The sequence below is a fragment of the Periophthalmus magnuspinnatus genome, chromosome 17 (assembly GCF_009829125.3).
Source record: "Periophthalmus magnuspinnatus isolate fPerMag1 chromosome 17, fPerMag1.2.pri, whole genome shotgun sequence".
NCBI lineage: Eukaryota > Metazoa > Chordata > Actinopteri > Gobiiformes > Gobiidae > Periophthalmus > Periophthalmus magnuspinnatus.
The window spans coordinates 27,439,919-27,458,313 of NC_047142.1; the positions used below are offsets into that span (position 1 = coordinate 27,439,919).

The 18,395-nt window shown below is 40.1% G+C and overlaps 1 protein-coding gene across 1 annotated transcript in view; it reads right to left on the reverse strand.

Moving 5' to 3' along the window:
- The window catches only part of LOC117384818 (uncharacterized), a 19,995-nt gene extending 10,366 nt beyond the window's left edge, over positions 1-9,629 (reverse strand). The window contains exon 1 of the mRNA XM_055228261.1: positions 9,495-9,629. The gene's annotated coding sequence lies outside the window, so the exon portion shown is untranslated. The remainder of the gene's footprint in view (positions 1-9,494) is intronic.
- Positions 9,630-18,395: the final 8,766 nt, after the last annotated feature.

The window sequence follows — 18,395 nt, forward strand, 5'->3', positions numbered from 1 at the left end:
CACATCTGCTCTGATTGTGGTTCTATACATGATCACACGATAAACAAAATCGGACAGAAGTATTCCAACTTTGACGCAATTATTTTTAAAAGAAAACAAGTTAAAGACCAAGTAATATAAAAAGAGAACCAAGTTTAAAACAAGTCACTAGTTTTATTACATTTCTTACATCTAGTCACCTTAGGCCTGCCTATACTTTTCTCAATACTTATCTAGTTTCTATCTTTTTTTTTACTTTTGTATCTTGGTCAAATTGCGTTTCTGTTTGTCAGTGTACTTATTTGAGCGATAAAACGGTGGAAAAAAGCCACGCTGAATGCTCTACAGTTGGACGAGGTCACGTAATGTAAACTGATTGCTTGACAGAGATTAAATTGGCTGCTTCTAATTAATACAAAACATCTAAGAGGGAAACAAGGCCAGAGACAATGACTACATTAAGCCCCTTCACTCCATACTCGTCTTGTTATGGAATTACATATTTTCTGTTAGCTTTGAAAAACAGCGTAATCTTAATTATAGCTCAGAGTAGTTCTTCCCCCTGAAAAGCAAAACCAGGGGGGAACGAGGAGGGGCATACGAGGAGGGGAAGGGGGGGTGTTGTAGTAGAGAGGGCATTCACTCGTTTTGATTAGCATATGAAAAAAACGACTATTTGAGCTGGGTCGTCATCTGCTGATTCATATTTATTCATCTCCCCCTCCTCTTGCGCACTAGGCCAAGACAAATACAACTCTTTCCACTCTTTCGTCTAGAGGGTAGACGTCTCTGGGGGAAGAATAGGCCGACGCCGTAGCTCCATGAGATTTTTAGTACGTGTTAATCTGGCTGCTAGCTGTCCTTGAGCAAGCCCCGGTTTCCCCCTTAACCCCATCTGCTACCATTCCCACCACAGCGCGCAGAGAATGGGGTGGCACTAAGGGGAGGGGTGGCCGCCTTCCCTAGTCCAGCAATCATGAATAACCATCACCACCGTCTACTCACTATTATCACAAGGCTGGACGCGGCGGAGATAAAGAGGGGGCAGAATTATGTGTAAAATACCCTTCTGATAGAGCCACTCTGACTTGTAACTGACGGAGTTGTTATTCTGTCTGGTAATAATGCCGTTTTAATACAGTGCAGCTGCGTTGGATATTCATCATTGACCTTGAAGCGTTGTGTCCCGGAGTTGCCTGCTTATCCCTGCACTTGGGACTCTCCCGTATAATTAACATAGACATAAAGTCTCTCTGATACCTCATCTTCAAACCAATAAAGCAAGTCTTGGCAGTAAGCAAAGTAAGTATTCTGGAGAACATAAAATTAATTACATTATTTACATTTCCGCTTAGATACGAGGGTGAGGGTGGTGGAGGAGGGGGCGGCGGTGGTGGTGGTGGTGGTCGGTGAGATGATAGACGCAAATGAGATTACACAAAATAAGATTTGAAAATGTCAGAGCTGCACACTCCAACCAACCAACTGCTATGATTAGATTATTGTTTTTAATATAATTACCATCTAAGGCTGTGTGTGGAAATAATGCATACATAAAAACCCCCTGATTCACCATTCTCTCCAGCGCGAGCCCCTCTCTCTTAACCTTTCTTCAACAGTATCATTTTGAATTATAGGAAACGCATGGGTCCTTCGTGCAAGGTCACTGTCTGGTGTGTGCCGTATACTCGCTCGCTCGCTCGTACCCCCACCCCGCCCCGCGCCAACCCCACAACAACCCCACACCAACCCCACCCGCTCCGGACGCCCCCACTCGTCCGCCCCTTCTCTTGTTGTTGTTTTTTTTTTTTTTTTTTCCCCTCCTCCTTCCAGAAGCACACAGAGCGAAGGGGTTAAAACTGGAATGGATTTAATTATGGAATGAATAGAATTATAATGCGCCTGCAGCAAGTTTTCCTCCTTATTTATTAAAGCAGCTGATGGGCCAGGTTTGATGAGCCACTTCTGGCATAATTGAGTCATCACACAAAGAGGGTTCCTCGCATTCAGAGTGGTTTTATCAGCAGCAAACAGACCTGATTACTGCCAATTACACTGCGATCTAGGGGAAGGAGAAAAAAGGGTAACTGCTAGAGGTAACTTCTGTGTTTATAGTTTACCCCGGGAATAATTTTCACATTCATTTTCCATGCTAAGTGTTTTCTGTTTATGTATAATAAAGACCAAACAGCAAACAGAGATAGACCTTTGACTTTCACACTGCCTTGTAATGAAGGATATAGCAAGCGATCGAAATTTACCCTATGGGAAGTTTGCAGAATAAGCCAAGTAAGAGAAAAAAAATATCCCAGGATGTTGTGGCAAAAGGTGAGCTGGCAGAAACGTACCTGCTTCAGTGAAAAAGCAAAAAGAGGATTGCGTTTGCCAAATGTTATTGAGATGCAAATGGATCCATGGAGAGCTAGTCTCACATTAAAATTAACTCAACAAAGTATTTAGATAAACAACTTTTCTTTCTCTTTTTTTGCTGAGTTTTTGTTAGTTTGCCAGGGAACCATCAAAAGCCCAAATTCCAGCTGGACCCAACTAAAATAGCTTTATTTCAGGAACTGGAGGCAGCAGACGGAACTATTTCTTATCTCAAATTTGATCCACAGAGATTTCTAAGTTTGCCATTATAATTATAGTTCACTAAAGTTAGACAATCGCTTTCTATATTAAGTCATTTGTCTATTTGCAGCAGAACATGATTTCAATTTGATTCTGAAATCCCAGTAAAGCCTTTAAATGCTGCAAGTAGTTTGCTCCCTCCTCCATATGTTCTTATAAATAAAGAGGACTGATGTATACAATGTATGCAATGAGAAAATGTGCTTTTTCTGAGCATTCCTCTGTCTGACAGTGGGTCTGGTTTCATGCAGAGAGAGTCAAAAATCTTGAAGTCAACTGCGATTTCAGATATAACAGCCTCACAGCTACCCTGACGGCCAAGCAAAGTGTTTGTGCCTTTTGCCAAAGAGTACTCTTATAGAGGGGCCGCGTTGGCATCACTTCTCCAAGACAGAGAAGCTTCAATAAAAGAACACAGCTCACTGAATTCTTAACAGACAATTAGGAGCCTGGCTCGCCGCTCTCGCTTCAATGATTTGTTATGATGGCATAACTACAGGGGAAACTTGTTGTTGGAGGGAGTTCGCATGAGTCCCATAAAACAGTCAGATGGTGACACCTTTGCCGAGGTGATTATGAATCTTATCATCGTTTTCCAAAGTCATCCCAAAGCCGTCCCTCAAAATTGAGTTCATCTGGAGCTGGACCACTCGCACGCACCAAGTCCAGAGTGTTTCTTCTAACATCAAAGGGACAATTTCTGTTTTTGACCAAATTTCTGGTGCTTTTAGTTCCCTTATCAAATGAAAAGCAGTCTGGATGCCATGCCATTCTATTCACAAATTTCAACCCAATTACGATCACCAAAATATTGCAACAAATAAAATTAGTATCGACTCTGACTACGACTGCTTCAATAGCATAATAAATGGAGTGGCAGACAATTTATGCTTTGGCTAGTGTCCAGTTTGCCCAAGCATAGTGTGTTAGCTAGAAATTCTGAATGCTGTTGCTAAAATGCTTTTTCAAACCTGTCTAATTTAGGGACAGGTGTTTGGGGCGAAAGAAGTTCTAGCCTTGGTGCAACAATGAGCAATGTAATCCTGCTTATTGTTCCAACCCAAGGAGAGGCCTTTTCATGGAGGAGCTTGGCTGAATGCTACCAGGTGGTCTGCAATTTGGAGAAACGTAGTAACCGTTCCAGATAATCCCCCTCCCGCACTGGCAACAAAAGGCAGGTCTCCGGTGCGGCTCCGAGGGGCTCAGGGGCAAAGGCAAAAGTTGATGGCGAGCACTGAGCGTCTGAAAGGAGTCGGGGGCTGGAGCAGTGATTCCTAATCAGATTGCGTCGAAGTGAACAGCCCGCATGGCAGCTGTAGTTTTCCCAGGGTTAATTACCTTTCACTGCTCTCTCTAAATGAGTCAGCTGTTCCTGTCATTAAACAAGTCCACTCTATCTCCTGCGTCCTCCACATGCACACGTTCACAGAGACGCACACCTTTGTTTCATTGTTTACACATGCGTTCAGATTAGTAAGGACCAGCAAAACATCATTATAACCTTTAGGACACAGCCTTGCTCTAAGATGGCAGTTATTGTTCAAATGTGAATGGGAAATAGCCTTTAAATAAAGAAATACAAAATAAAAGTGGTAAAAGTATGTGTACGCCACTAAATAAATATATATAAAAAAAAGAAATTAAAAATAAAAATAAATCACAAAAACATGATTACAATTATAATATATATATATATATAAAAACAATTCTGAAAGTCTAAAAACACATGTAAAATATTTAATGAAGTGCTGTTAATTAAAGCTTAAAATATATTTAAAAAATTGAAATACCTACTCAAAACAAGCGGGGTATAGAGATGTCCATCTGTCTAAATTTCAGTGTAAACAGCCTTAATGGGATCTATATGAAAATACACATATGCAGGAACATAGGCACAAGATACACAAAATACCCAGCTCGGATGTGTTTGTCTTGTCATCAATTTTGAACAGTCTGCCTGCTTTCCCCGAGCTCAGAGGCTCAGGATACAGAGGGGGAGTTTTGCTGGTTTTTGCCACTGTATGGTAAAATCCCCCGGCCACCTGGATTACAAACTCTAGTCCTTTAACTCATGCCAGTATCCTCATCCGTGTTAACTCAGATTCACCTCTGCCATATGAATTCTCAATCTGCGTAAGCTTTGTTTGGAACGACCAGAACACAAGTATCGCACAAACACGGTAACGATGGCCGCTGTTTGAGTGAAAAGTACACCGCTGAGAACTTGGAAGTCACTTATCAAGACTAACTGCAAACCGAGGTGCGTTCTGATCCTATTGAGAGCACGAGAGAGACCGCAGACGTCCGCAGCCAGGTGGAAGTGCTAAGTGCGAAAAGCCACGTAACCATGGCGACGCGTATAAACTCCGTGTGGTCAAGAGTTTAATCAGATTCCTTACACCGAGATTTTCGCTTTGCTTATTGTCAGATGAACATTATTTGCTCAGTTGTTCAAACAAACGGCCCCGTCTGCTTCCAAAGCTAGTGATCACGATGAAATAAAATATGGCACGAGCAGCCTGGAGGATCTAAACTAAGCGTTAGCCAATATCCATACAATCTCTGTCATACACACACACTTCTGTGCTAGTCAAGTTAAGCCAGGCTATTTTGTTCTTAAAAGGTTAGCAGCGCTGGTTTGTGAGTTTGATCTGTGTCTGCCAAATCAGCAGATGGTCCATGAATATGATTATATGCACCAATAAAAGGAGTAATCTTTAACAAAATGTAAATTTGACTTAAGTCCAAGGTTTAATACACGCAATGGACTTTAACCCACTTTCCAACCCGGCTCTGGCTCGCGATAAGCTAATGCTCTCACAAATTCTTTATAACTGCAACCTCTGTGTACTCCAATTCAAATAAATGAAAGAGGTCTGGGAAAAGAAGGGGCTATAGGAGTGAGAGATCTATTCACTTTAGAGAAAGTAAACAGCCCAGCATCAGTGTGAACTAAGTATCTGCTTAACAAGATGCTTTCGAGTCCCTCTGTAATATTTCTCTATTCTTTTTCGATAGCCTCCACTCTCAAAATAAGCAACGGTATCCAGCAGCTATTATAAAAACACTCCTCGAAGTCCTTGAGCTAATCTGAAGTTCAAGTACAAGAGCGAAAAGTAACAACGAGAAAAAGTTTTGAATTGAGCAGCACAGATCTGGACAGCACTACTGACCTATCTCTCCAGGCTTACGGCGAGCGATCAAACAGACACCAGCTAGCGCCGCTCTGCTAACATGTCCGTCAGGGCTCAACCGCCGGCTCCACTTACCATGCCCCTATTAGCCTTTGTTTTGCGCCTCATGGTGACATCAGGGAGCAGACGGAGCAGAAGGATATCGAGGTGGCGTCCGAGCTAGTCCAAAGCCTCGCTGCTCATTCCGAGTGTGTGTGTGTGTGTGTGTGAGAGCGGGGACACTCGGATTTTCACCCGAAACGCTCCGATTTTTTTTTTTTTTTTTGCCTTTGTGTCATTCACTTAACAACCAATCTCATTAGCTGCTGAGCTACAATGGGCTGAATAATTTTCTGTATAAATACGCCACATGGTGATCCTCAAGGTAAGATCTGCGAAGGACTTATTTAATTACAAGTAAAAAGCTGAAGAAAAATCAAAGAATCTATGGCCAGTGAGATGTACATGGGGCTTGTATAGGGACTCCAACAAAACAGCCATTAAGACAGGTTTTAATTGAGAAATGACATTCATATTCCTTGGGGGGTCCAATAAAGAGAGTGCAAACGTGTAATTATAGAGAGTAATTAATATATACATGCAGCCTTGACTCCACCATGATACTGTATGTAAACGGTAATTTGAGACTGAATGGGCTCCGTTCTAAATGAACCAAACATTGAAAGTGAGTTATAAATCCGATTGAAGCTATACTTTTATAAATGTTTGAAGCGGGGCTCATTATCGCGCAGCGGTGAGCCCATGTAAACTGTATCTATTGTAAACACTTGGAAGTCATGACAGCTGTCCGTAAGCTTGGGGGACGTGTCTATCGGCCAACTTGACCCTTGTTAGAAAAACAAAACAAATAGAAAAAGGAAGAGTAGTGCAGCTTGGGACTAGCGAGCCGGGTCACTGGAGATTTTCCAGACAAACGCGACTCGGGGGAGGGGAGGGGTAGAAGGGGGGGAAAGAATAAAAAGGAGAGGCTCAGAATCTCATTTTAACAGACCGCACACAATCTGGGCTCCCATAGAACTATCTCTGCCTGACCGCGTTCTATTTAGCCCTTATCAGTGTTTACCAACCGCTAGTTCTCTTTCATTCACACTGTGAGGCAGTTCTCTTACTATCAGTCAACAGCTGACACCGTGGAACAGGCTCAAAGGCAAGAGGAAGGGATCAAAACGAAACCAAAGCTGTTTAAACAATACAACAGAGGAAATAAATTCATAAATCCTAATTCTTCCCAACCCACAAGAGTATAAGCAGATCCTTTATAGTTAGGCCAGCAAACACAAGCGTAGCCAATGAGGTACACAGCAATCAAGGTGAATTCTGAAATATATTTAGAAAAAAGAAAGAAAGAAAAAAATCCCATGTTATATTAATTGGGAGCATTTCATAGTCGTGCCCTGTCAAGCTTACGTTACAGATTTAATAAAAGGCTTTTGAGAGGGGTTTATGCCTTTACTAAAATCCCACCTGAACATGTTTAAATCAGGCGGAAAATTACAGATGATATACACGTTTTTATATTCACCTATGTATTTTTTTAATTTTATTTTGTGCGCTGCTCGATATTTATTGATTTTAAATATATTTTCAGTTTGGGCGTTGCATATGTGTGAACTAGTTTTTAGTTGTTGCATTTAAAACGAGCTTTATATTTTAACAGCATGTAGTTACTATAAAAACAAATATTTCTAGGGTACTACATAAAAAAAAATATTGGTGTATAAGTTGATACTTCACACCTGGATTAAAATGGGTAGCGGTGTAATGACGTCTCTGTTCATCAGCTCTCGTTCTATATATTTAAAAAAACGATAAACTTATATTTATCATATTTATAGCACATATTTATTCACTAAATAAAAAATATTTTGTAAACTAAAATAAAAACCCTTTTTATTCTAATTTGGAATGGCTCTTTTTATAACCTTTTTTTGCTTTTCAAAAGTTAAGTAATTAATTACATTGATCCTGTTGCCAGCTGTTTGTCGGCAGATGGATCATTTGTAAAACCTTGAATTAAGTCCACATAATTCATTTTCGTGGATTAACTAACTTTGCGTTGTGATTAAAAAGGTAAAACAGATACTGGCAGCCCGTCTAATGTGATATTTTAACTGTTGACAATTAGGACAGAGCCGTTTAAATAAAATTAAAATCCTAATAAAACTTTACTTCTGTTTTATCCGTTCTATCTCTGAACTGAGTAGCGAAGTTTTTCCAGCCTTATTTTTTCCGCCGCTGTGGGCTCAGTACCATGGACAGTTCCAGGGCCAGGTTACATTTATGTGTTGTGTAGCAACTGCCGTCCCTTTGAACAGAGGGCGGGGGTGGGGACGCACTCGGAATAATGTCTTTTACTTATCACTGCTGCAGCACACAGCCCTTAATGTAGAGACGCCGCTTTTGTCGCTTAAACAAAGTCTAAAGCTGGAACTTTACAACCGCTCATGTGTATCTCATAACAGGCGAAAGGTTTGAGGTAGGGCTTTTGTTGGTGAATTATAGTCAACACGTTTTATCTGTAAGTTTCAAACTTTCCGAAGCTTTTTACTCAAACGTATACACAAACTGAAAAGCATAACGCAACTTTAAATTCTATCAGCTGAAAGGAAAATAAATATTTACATTTTTAAATTCATAAAAACACACAGACAAGATAAACAAGACAACACATCCAGCTTTAAAACAGCGTTTGAAAGTAACACTCTACTTTTTAGTTTCTTCTTCTGTCCTGAAGCTGAAGTCCCAGAGAACATTTTGACATTTTGGTGTTCAGCAAAGTTACTGTTTAAAGAACTTTTCCCCACCTTTGTTTGTGCTCTTAAACCATTAGTTGCTGTGGAAACGACTCTTGACCTTACACTTCTGACCCTGTGTCATATGTTCAAAGTTAAGCCCACAGAACACACACATCACAGTCTATTCTACCACAGTTTGAATTAGCACTTTGAACTTTCACACTATTCTTTCACCTCATGCAAAATTTAAACAAAAATAATAATAATTAAAAAAACAACTTTAAATCCTGATCTTTTGACATTTTCTGTCTCAACGTTCATAGTTCAGTTTTTACAGAAAGTTGAAGCAGAAAGCATTAAAAGAGCTGTGCGACTGTTCAGATCTGTGGAACAGCGAGTCACAGTTTAAGTGCATTAGGCTCAGTGAACTTGTATGTACAGCTGTCACTGTCAAACCCACAGGCAACCTGACAACGCTTTGTCTCAGCACACAATGCAAACATGTGTTCTTCTTAGACAAGACTGCTCACAAACACACTGAGTTTAATGTGGGTAGGCAGTGTCTCATGCTATCTACATGATCGGAAATAGGTCATGTCTTTCACAAAACAGTTTGAGCCATTTAATCTCCTTTCAAGCTGTCTGGAACCTGGGCAGAAGCTACGGTCGCTGTCCAGCAAACAGCTCAAGAACTATAATAAAGTACATAATAAACAGTGTCATATGCTAGCTGCATTACACTTCAAATCTTGTGTCCACTGTCACATAGAAATCCGGTTTAAATCCAACTTTTTACTACTTGACCGTGGTAGCTCTTGTTTTGTAGCATTAGGACATGAGAGCGTCTAGCGTTAGCTGAAAGCCTTGTCATCCACACCAGCGACACACAGTATCAGTGGCTATAAACGCTGACCAAACTGACAGTGTATTAAATAAAAAGAACTTTGACACCAACCTAGTGCTGTGATCCAAAAGTTTGATTTTCCCCCAGTCTCTTGATAGCTGAGCTGGAGCTGTGGCTTTGAAAGGTAGTCCCCAGGAATATGACATAGTGTGCCTTTGACAGGCTGAAGATAAGCACCTGCGCTCGGTCCTTTTTACGTCACACCTCCCCATTCACAGCCCTTCAACATGATGCACATTTGCACATCAACAGCCACCAGCCCCCTCCTCGCTCCCTCCTCGCTCCACTCCCACATCCGCAAACACACAAACAGACACAAGGAGGCAGATGCGCGCACCAGCCTCCGCTCCGCCGCGCGCACGTGTGCACTCTCCCCGTGCACTCTCCCCGTGCACACGCCTCACATTTGTATAGTGGAGATACAGAGTACATACTGCCACAAACAAGATAATTACTGATTACACATTTTATTTGGCCTTCTTTTTCAATCTTTTATGAATGATTCTTTTGCGTACAGCATAAAAAACAAACTTTCACTTGCTTTGTCATAAGACCGGGGCATATGCCCTCCCAAGCTCCTCATACATCACTCATCATGCAAATGAGAGGGAATGTCACTCCTCAGCAGCAGATGGCCAGGGATGATAACAATGGCTCAACAGACCAGTTTCAGTGTCTGCGACTTTATCGCTACGGCAACAACAAAAATAGACGATATGAAATCCTTGTCTGTTAATTTGATTTTGAATGTTTACCTGTCAGTCTGCTTTATTTCTCTTGTAAAAGCCAATTCTGTCACAGCGAGCCGGCTATCAGTAAAAACCAGGGACCTGGAAGTAATATTTGGTGACTGTTGAAGACACTTATTCAAGTAATTAGGTGTAATTCCTCCCCGTAGGCCGTGTTAGCTTCCTGTGTTAGCTTGAGCGTTAATTTGACAGGCCTGGATAGGCACAGGACAAGACTCCAAACCAGAATGTGACGCTTCCACGATTTGCAGCCTACAACCTAAGTGATGTCACCCTCCACCCTGGCTTCTCCTGTCCATCCCAACCCCTGTAGCAAAGAGTAAACAGTGGAAGCGTTGAGCAAACAGGGCCAGATTAGAATGACAAAGGCGACCACACTTCTGGGTGGAGCCTGGGGGCAAAAAGGAGGAGGTGGAGGGGGTGGGGAGGGGGGGTTAAAATAAGTGATACCCACAATGACCCCCCACCCGCCCGTCCGCCCGCCCCCCTCCTCCTCCGCGCCCTTTCCCTCCCCCTTCTCTTAAGACTAACCCTACTCTGACCGTCTGCAGCTGATGTAGGGGCCACCCAAACACGCTTAGCCCTATTTCAACATCCCCCTGAGACGAGTGTGTGAACGTAATATGTAATAAGAATGTATTTTGAGTCTTTTTCTGTGATTTGTGTGTTTTCTTATGCAAGGCTAGGGACTTGAGAATAGCATTACTTAAGGTTTGGCAGTTGATCATCACCTTGTTTAATGCCTCATTTGAAAGTCTAATGTCTAACTGTCTTGGAGAGCCAATTCACGGTACACTGTGTAAGCGGCATTACACAAAGCCAGTCGACCTGCCCGCTTTTGTTTTTTCTTTCAATTTTTTTTTTTATGTAACATTTGTTCCTTTCAAATACACATCTGAAAGTAGAGCGTCTATCTCGTATCTAACCATCTTATCAAAAAGGAACATGGGTAGACTTGGTTTCTAAGACAAACAACAAGGAGCGGATGATTGTTTCATGTTTCAAAGTACACAAGAATAACGTGAACGCCATCTTAAGCCGTCTCAACAAATGTGTAATGTAGAAAATACGCCGACATATTGAAGACTTAGCGCAATCTCCCAAATCAGATGTTTTTTATGTAAACGCGAAAAAATCCATGTTTCAAAGTCGTCTTACATTAAAGACACATGTTGATTCTAAATTACATTGCGTTTTCATATTCAGATAAAACCAGAAGTTGTGCAGTGGATCACATAATCTCTGTTTTCTAAATGTTTACGTAAGTTAGATCTTAAGACTTCTGTGTTTGATTTTATGTATTTATTCCAACTTTTTTTGCATAACAATAGTAGAAATGGAGCTTGACAATAACAGGAAAAAATCCATTCACTGTTTGTAAAGAGGTGTAACTGCTGTAGATTAAGTTCTTATCACTTTGAATGGCCTCAAATCAGGCCTGTTCAGCAAAATGGACTTTTCAGAGCTTTTAAACATGTTCTAGTCGTTTTCTTCTCATTTACCCACTCTCGAAGTTGTTTTTGGAGTGATTCATGTTTGAGTAATCTTTAATCACACGCTATTTTGTTAATCTACCCCCATTTTCACCTCCACCACGCCCACTGTGATATACATGTCCACTGTGATATACATGTCCACTGTGACATACACACTTTCTTCTCTAGTTTTATTTTCTTAATTGGTGATGCTTGTTGGACTCTGTAGCATCGCATAGTCATTTTGGTACAAATGAAAAAAAGTGCTGCTCTAGTGTGACGTGCAGCTATCCGTAGGGGGCACCGACAGCATGCGGCGCTTTGTTGCGATGACGTTTAAGGCGACATCAGCAGATTTGTTTCTTTTATTAAGTGGTTTTAGATGAATATTGTGATTTTACATGTGTAAACATAATGATCCGCAGAGATGAGATACAAGCACAAAAGATTTAAATGCAGGAGGCACTGTAGTGTAAGTAAAAACTGTTGCAAAGGTTCAAAAGTATTTATATCCAACTACAAGTCATATTTTTAACAACTTTCAGCATATTCTTGATTTGAGTAAAAATCTGTGGTCTTAACAGAAAACGAATGACTACACTAATACTAACACTAATACTGGGTTGTGTGGACCACATTGAGTGCACTGCCATGTACCATTTTGTTTGGCCTTAACATCTGCTCATCTCTGAAAAAATAAAACAAGCATCCGAACATAGACTAGTGTTTTGTCAAGCTATTTCATCAGCTGAAAATGTGGCCATAACTGCAGAGAGCTGATGGAGAAATGAAAGAGGAGTGGGTTGGACAAAATTACATGTCAAACAAGGGTTCACATTTAAAAAGTCCTGCTCATATTTGTAGAAAGTGTTTGATTGCGTTTAGAAAGGTATTACAATGGGTCACATCTGTGTCTAAAAGCTTTTTGCATTCTGCTGCAAATTATGTAAGCAGAGTGAAGTGTCACAGCACCCTGTTGTTTTGAGCACTATACCTTCGTCCTGCAAAACCTACACAAATATGGATTCTTCTAATGCACTGCGGGATCAAAATGTCACTGTGGAACTTCAACGCTGCCCCCCCCCAACACCACCCTCACTCTCTGTACCCCACCCCCCTCACCCTCCCCGCACCCCCACCCTCACCCCACCCCCCCATCATTCCAACAAAGCCACGCAACTAATTTCACATGGCAGCCCGAACACCCCGACAACAATAGCCCTACACAGAGGACTATTGAACATGATAGATGTGTATAAATCTATATTAAAGTGTGCTTAATTTTGCCATAATGCTTTAAGCCTGGTTCTTCTTGGTTCTACTCATTGTGCTTCCACTTGATGCCTCCACTGTTCATCAGAGAAAGTCACATAAAAGGACTGAATTAAAATTTAAAAAAATATTTGCATATGCAAATCGGAGCGCACATAAGTACATGTTGTTGATATGGCTTCAGGATGTAGAACTATCTTTATGTTAATGTCAACAGACAGCCAATATTCTTTTGAAAATACAGTGCATTCTTCATGGGGATCATTATCTACAGTGTCAGTGTATTTCAGTTAAAAGAAATGATTTGATTACTTCCCAGAATCCCCTTTGGCTGATCTGTGTGTGACTGTGGGCACACTCACAATATGTTTATTCAGTGTCCTTTGATGAGACTTCAATAACATCTCAAATGTTTTATGGACAAATATAGGATGCTCTATCTGTGCCTTTGGAGCTTTACTTATGTGGTGATGCAAACCTTACCAAGTTCTGTCTCATGTTTCCTAATGTATTCAGGTGATCCACACAAATGCACCACAAACTGACAAACTTTCTCCTCTGACAGCGGATCAAACCTGGGTTTTTATGTAATATCATCAAAACACTGATAGAGACTTTGCAAATGGAGCTGTAATGTATGTGGAATATAATGTAATATTGTTTTCAATTTTCCAACAAGTGATCAAATAAAACCATTTTAGCCACATATATATATATATATATATATATATATATATATATATATATATATATATATATATATATATATATATATATATATATATATATATATATATATATATATATATATATATATATATATATATATATAAATGGACATAGCTAACCTGCTAGCCGCCACGTTCCAAACAGGAAGTGATCATGGGTGCATTACCGGCTCCATCAACTCTGGCTCCAATTCACTTTACATTGAAAAACTGTATCTCCTCTCTCTGTACCTGCTGCTGTCAGACTCATCATTTTGGTCTTAAATGTTCATATTAATGCGCTCTACGTGATCCTGGGTTTTTTATTTCACTATTGTGTCTGTAAATCAAGATAGGAACATTAATAACACATAAATCGGGCGCCTTCTTTCCCTGAGGTCGCTCACACTAGTATTAGCAACAGGTTAGATTGACAGCCCGCTCCCTGCTAAACCAGTAGTGTGGGCGGGAAGGGGCTTCACCTTCAACAGCCTGGCTCCAGATTGGCTCTTTGGTTGCTATGATACTCGCAGTTGGAACTCTTAATATGGAACTTGGCTCCAAATTAGCCCCTATAACTGCCTCGATAAGCTGAACGCTCTAGGTGACATCACACTCACTTAGTCCACTTCTTTATACAGTCTATGGTTTTAGTTCATAATGTGTTGGCTGTAGCTCTATGAATTTCACTAATGCCCCGTCCCTTCTGACCTCCACAGCACTGACGAGCTCCAAACCTTCAAATCCAAACTCCAAACTCATCTGTTTAGACTTGATTATTCAGCATCAAACCAGACCGAATGTATGGAGTTCCTGTATTATCACATGACATCACAAGGTGAAACAGAGTGTTTTCAGTTTGAGAGAAGAACTCGGCCTAAATATGCAGGGTTTGTGTGTTAAACATGCGTGAATGAAAAAAAAACACAACTCTGGTCTGTTTGTGAGGAAACATTAGAACAGAGATCAGAGAATAGTGTAAAATGGGCCCTTTAACTGTCTGCTTTTACTGTGTATTTTAATACTTATTGTAAATCGACCCTGAGTGTCTACAAAGAAAAAAATGTAAATGTATATATGTAATGTAATGTAAAATATATATATATATATATATATATATATATATATATATATATATATATATATATATATATATATATATATATATATATATATATATATATATATATATATATATATATATATATATAATCTTCAGTAGTAGTAGTAGTAATAGTAGTAATAGTAGTAGTAGGCAAAAAATAAAAAAAACCCTTCCCTTTTCAAATACTTTGAAATTAATAAAAGATTTGGAGATTTTGACACCATATAAATTCACATTACCAAAACATTGCTTCAGAGCACTCTATTAAAACCACACTAAGTACAAATATGTAAAACAGGACTTATTAGTGTCCACTCCACACGTCCACTCACAACTGGCCCGGTCAGTTAAAGTGTGCCGTTTGTGCTCTGCAGGTCCTGAGCCTTTTGTGAGGCGTCATTGAGAGGTTTGGGTCCAAAGAGCGTCAGTCTCTGGGGGTCTCTGCCCATCTCTTCCACTCAGACGGCAGCACAATGAAGCAGACACGCCTCTAAATGACCAGAGAGGAGCTTGGGATGCGGAGCCAAAAAAACAGCATCAAAACAATAGTAACAGGTGTGTATATTGCCGGCTTTGATAATGACCTTGGTGGATGTAATAGTGTGTCTAGACAAAACTAAAAGAGGGGACGGTTAGGTTTGCTCCCAAAAAGTCCCTTGAGTACAAACGTGATGCTCTAAAGAAGAATGCGTTAGCTGCAAGGAATAGCTCAGTATAAAGTCCCAATACATCCCCACTGCAAACAAGCAACGGAAATCTTAAAGGGCCCATATAAGGCTATTTTATGATGTTATAATACTGTCTCCTCAAACAGACCTGGAGTTGTGTTTTGTTTCATTCACACACGTTTAACACACAAACCCTGCAGATTTAGACTGAGTTCTTCTCTTAAACTGAAAACATTCTGTTCCACCTTGTGATGTCATGTGGTAATACAGGAAGTGCTCCACTGTGTTTTTAAACTCCGTACACCTTCACTAGAATCATCTGGATGATTTCAGCCCTGGAATTTCCAAACGCTACAAAAAAAAAAAAAAAAAAAAATGGTAAAAAGTAGCTGTTAACTTGGAAACTACCACTTCATGATATCACAAGTTGGAACAGAGCCGTTTGAGCTGTGGAGATGTAGACAGACTAATAATAAAGTGTTACTCAAACATGTGTGAATGAAACAAAACATAACTCCAGGTCTGTTTTTGAGGAGGGAACAGCATTAGAACAGAGAGTAACGCTGACAAGAGTCAGTTTTATGTAATATAGGACATTTAAAGGAAACTCCCAATATAAAACAAAAATGAATAAGGAGTTAGGGGCAAAAGTGTGAATATATTTATATTTTTGGGATTATTCCAGTGACATTATCCAGACGATAATTTGGCGATCCGTCAGAAATGTGCTAAAAATCTCATGGATGAGGTTCAAGTCTCGCAAAATTGTGAATGAACTCAAACTAACAAACTAGAAAAATGCAGAAATCCGCATCCTCCTCCCCCTTTTTACTCCTCACCCTCCTCGCTCCTCACTCTCCTCACCCACCTCACCCTCCTCGCTCCTCACCCTCTCACTCCTCGCCTTTGTTCCTCACATTCCACCCTCCACATTTCTCACATTCCTCACCCTTTTTACACCTCACACTCCTCACACTCCTCACCCACCTCACCCGCTCACCCACCTCACCCTCCTCATTTCTCACACTCCACACCCTCACTCCTCCTTAGCCTCCTCGCTCCTCACCCTCCTCCCTCCCCACCTTTTTCACACCTCACCCTACTCACCCATCACCCTCTCGCTCCTCACCCTCCTCACTCATCATACTCCTCGCATTCCTCACTCCTCATCCTCCTCACTCCTCACCCTCCTCACTCCTCACCCTCCTCACTCCTCACCCTCTCTACTTTTCCCCACCCACCACCCTCCTCTTTTCTCACAGTCTTCATCCTCCTCACCATTCACCCTCCTCACCCTCTCACTCCTCACCCTCATTTCAAACCTACATCAGTCCAGAATAAGACTTTAACACTTTCATGTAGTGAAACAGAGCAGAGGACCTGTGTCTACATCAGGGGCTCTGAGATTTTAACAACTTTAAAGATTTTGTATTGAAAAAACTGTCAGGAGATGGGAAGGAAGCCAGTTGATTTTATTTAGTAATATTTAAGTCATTTTAATCATAAACAGGATAAAACTTTGGGCACCCCTGGTCTACGTGGCTCCCTTTGGTTTTTATTCATTATTGTTCTGTTCAGAAAAGTCAAAAGTCAGTCAAAACATAGTCCTGTAAAATAAATATTAACTTTTATGGAATTCATATTTTAACACATAGTACCATTCTAAAACATTTCAGACTGTTTTTCCTCTGTGAAATATATATATATATATTTTTAATCAAACCCCGGTGTAGAACTTGGCTCTAAGAAACGTCTGAGTTGTCATGTCAAACACAAGTCTGCCATCTCGGTTTAATCAAATCACGTTATATCCACAATCACAAAGAATAGCACATTTAAAACCACTTCAGCTGACCGAAGAGCGTCACACAAGTCAATGCAAAACAGACACACGATTAAGAAAACAGCCTCATGTAAAGTTCTTCTGATACAGACCTGTTCAGTTATAGTTTAGAAACAGAACAGATTCCCAGAGATTTGGTTCAGATTATAAATGTTTAAATATGCAAATGTCACTTTCTGCCAGAGATGGAAGAAGTACTCACTTTTGTTAAGTAAAAGTACAGATAACAGAGCAAAAAAATATTCAAGTAAAAGTAAAAATATCACATGAAAAAATCTACTTGAGTAAAAGTATTTGTTTAAAAATGTACATTAAGACTAAAAAGTAAAAGTATTTCACGCAAATGTAGTGATAAAGATTTGTGCTGAGTTTTGTTCAACAGAAATAATTGAATAGTTTTTTCTGTCTGTTATTATTTGTACATTTTAATTTAAATTATGAACGTGTTAAAAATAAACCCTTAGCCTTTTCAGCAGGTCTCACACAATAATAAAAAAATACTTTTACTTTTCAGTCCTGTTCAAAAACGTAGTGCAGTAGAAAGTACAGATACTGCTCTCAAATGTACTGAAGTAAAAGTAAAAAGCATCCACAGTAAAATGTTCTTAAGTAAAGTACAGATATGTATCGTCCAGGTGGCTTTTAGACTCTGTGGGGCTGCCGTAGTCTCCTGTATAAATGAAAAACACTGGCACAAGTATCTGTAAATGGCTCTTTTTTCGATATTCAAATATTCAAGGCGCTGTTTGCATAATAAGTTAAAATCATCTTGAGTATTCAGAGATATACACTTGAATAAAAAGGGGAAAAAAACACAAAAACATTCACATTAATCTGGATTGCGATTTTGTGATTGCGCCAGCCAGATACGGGAAGCTTGCTGACACGAACTAAAATGCAAATGCCCTTTGAACAAAACAAAGAGATTGATTATGAAGTAAGTTTCTTCAGCACAAGTAGCTGGGCTCTGAGTGATTAATGCTGGGGTCATTGATTTCCTTTTGTTTAGATGTTGTTTAACTTTCGGGAGACACAATTATAATTCGTTGCCAAACAATAAATCCAATCTAGCATGAGCAGATTAAGTTTCCCTATGGCCTCTTCGGCGTCACTTTACATCTCAAATGAATTGT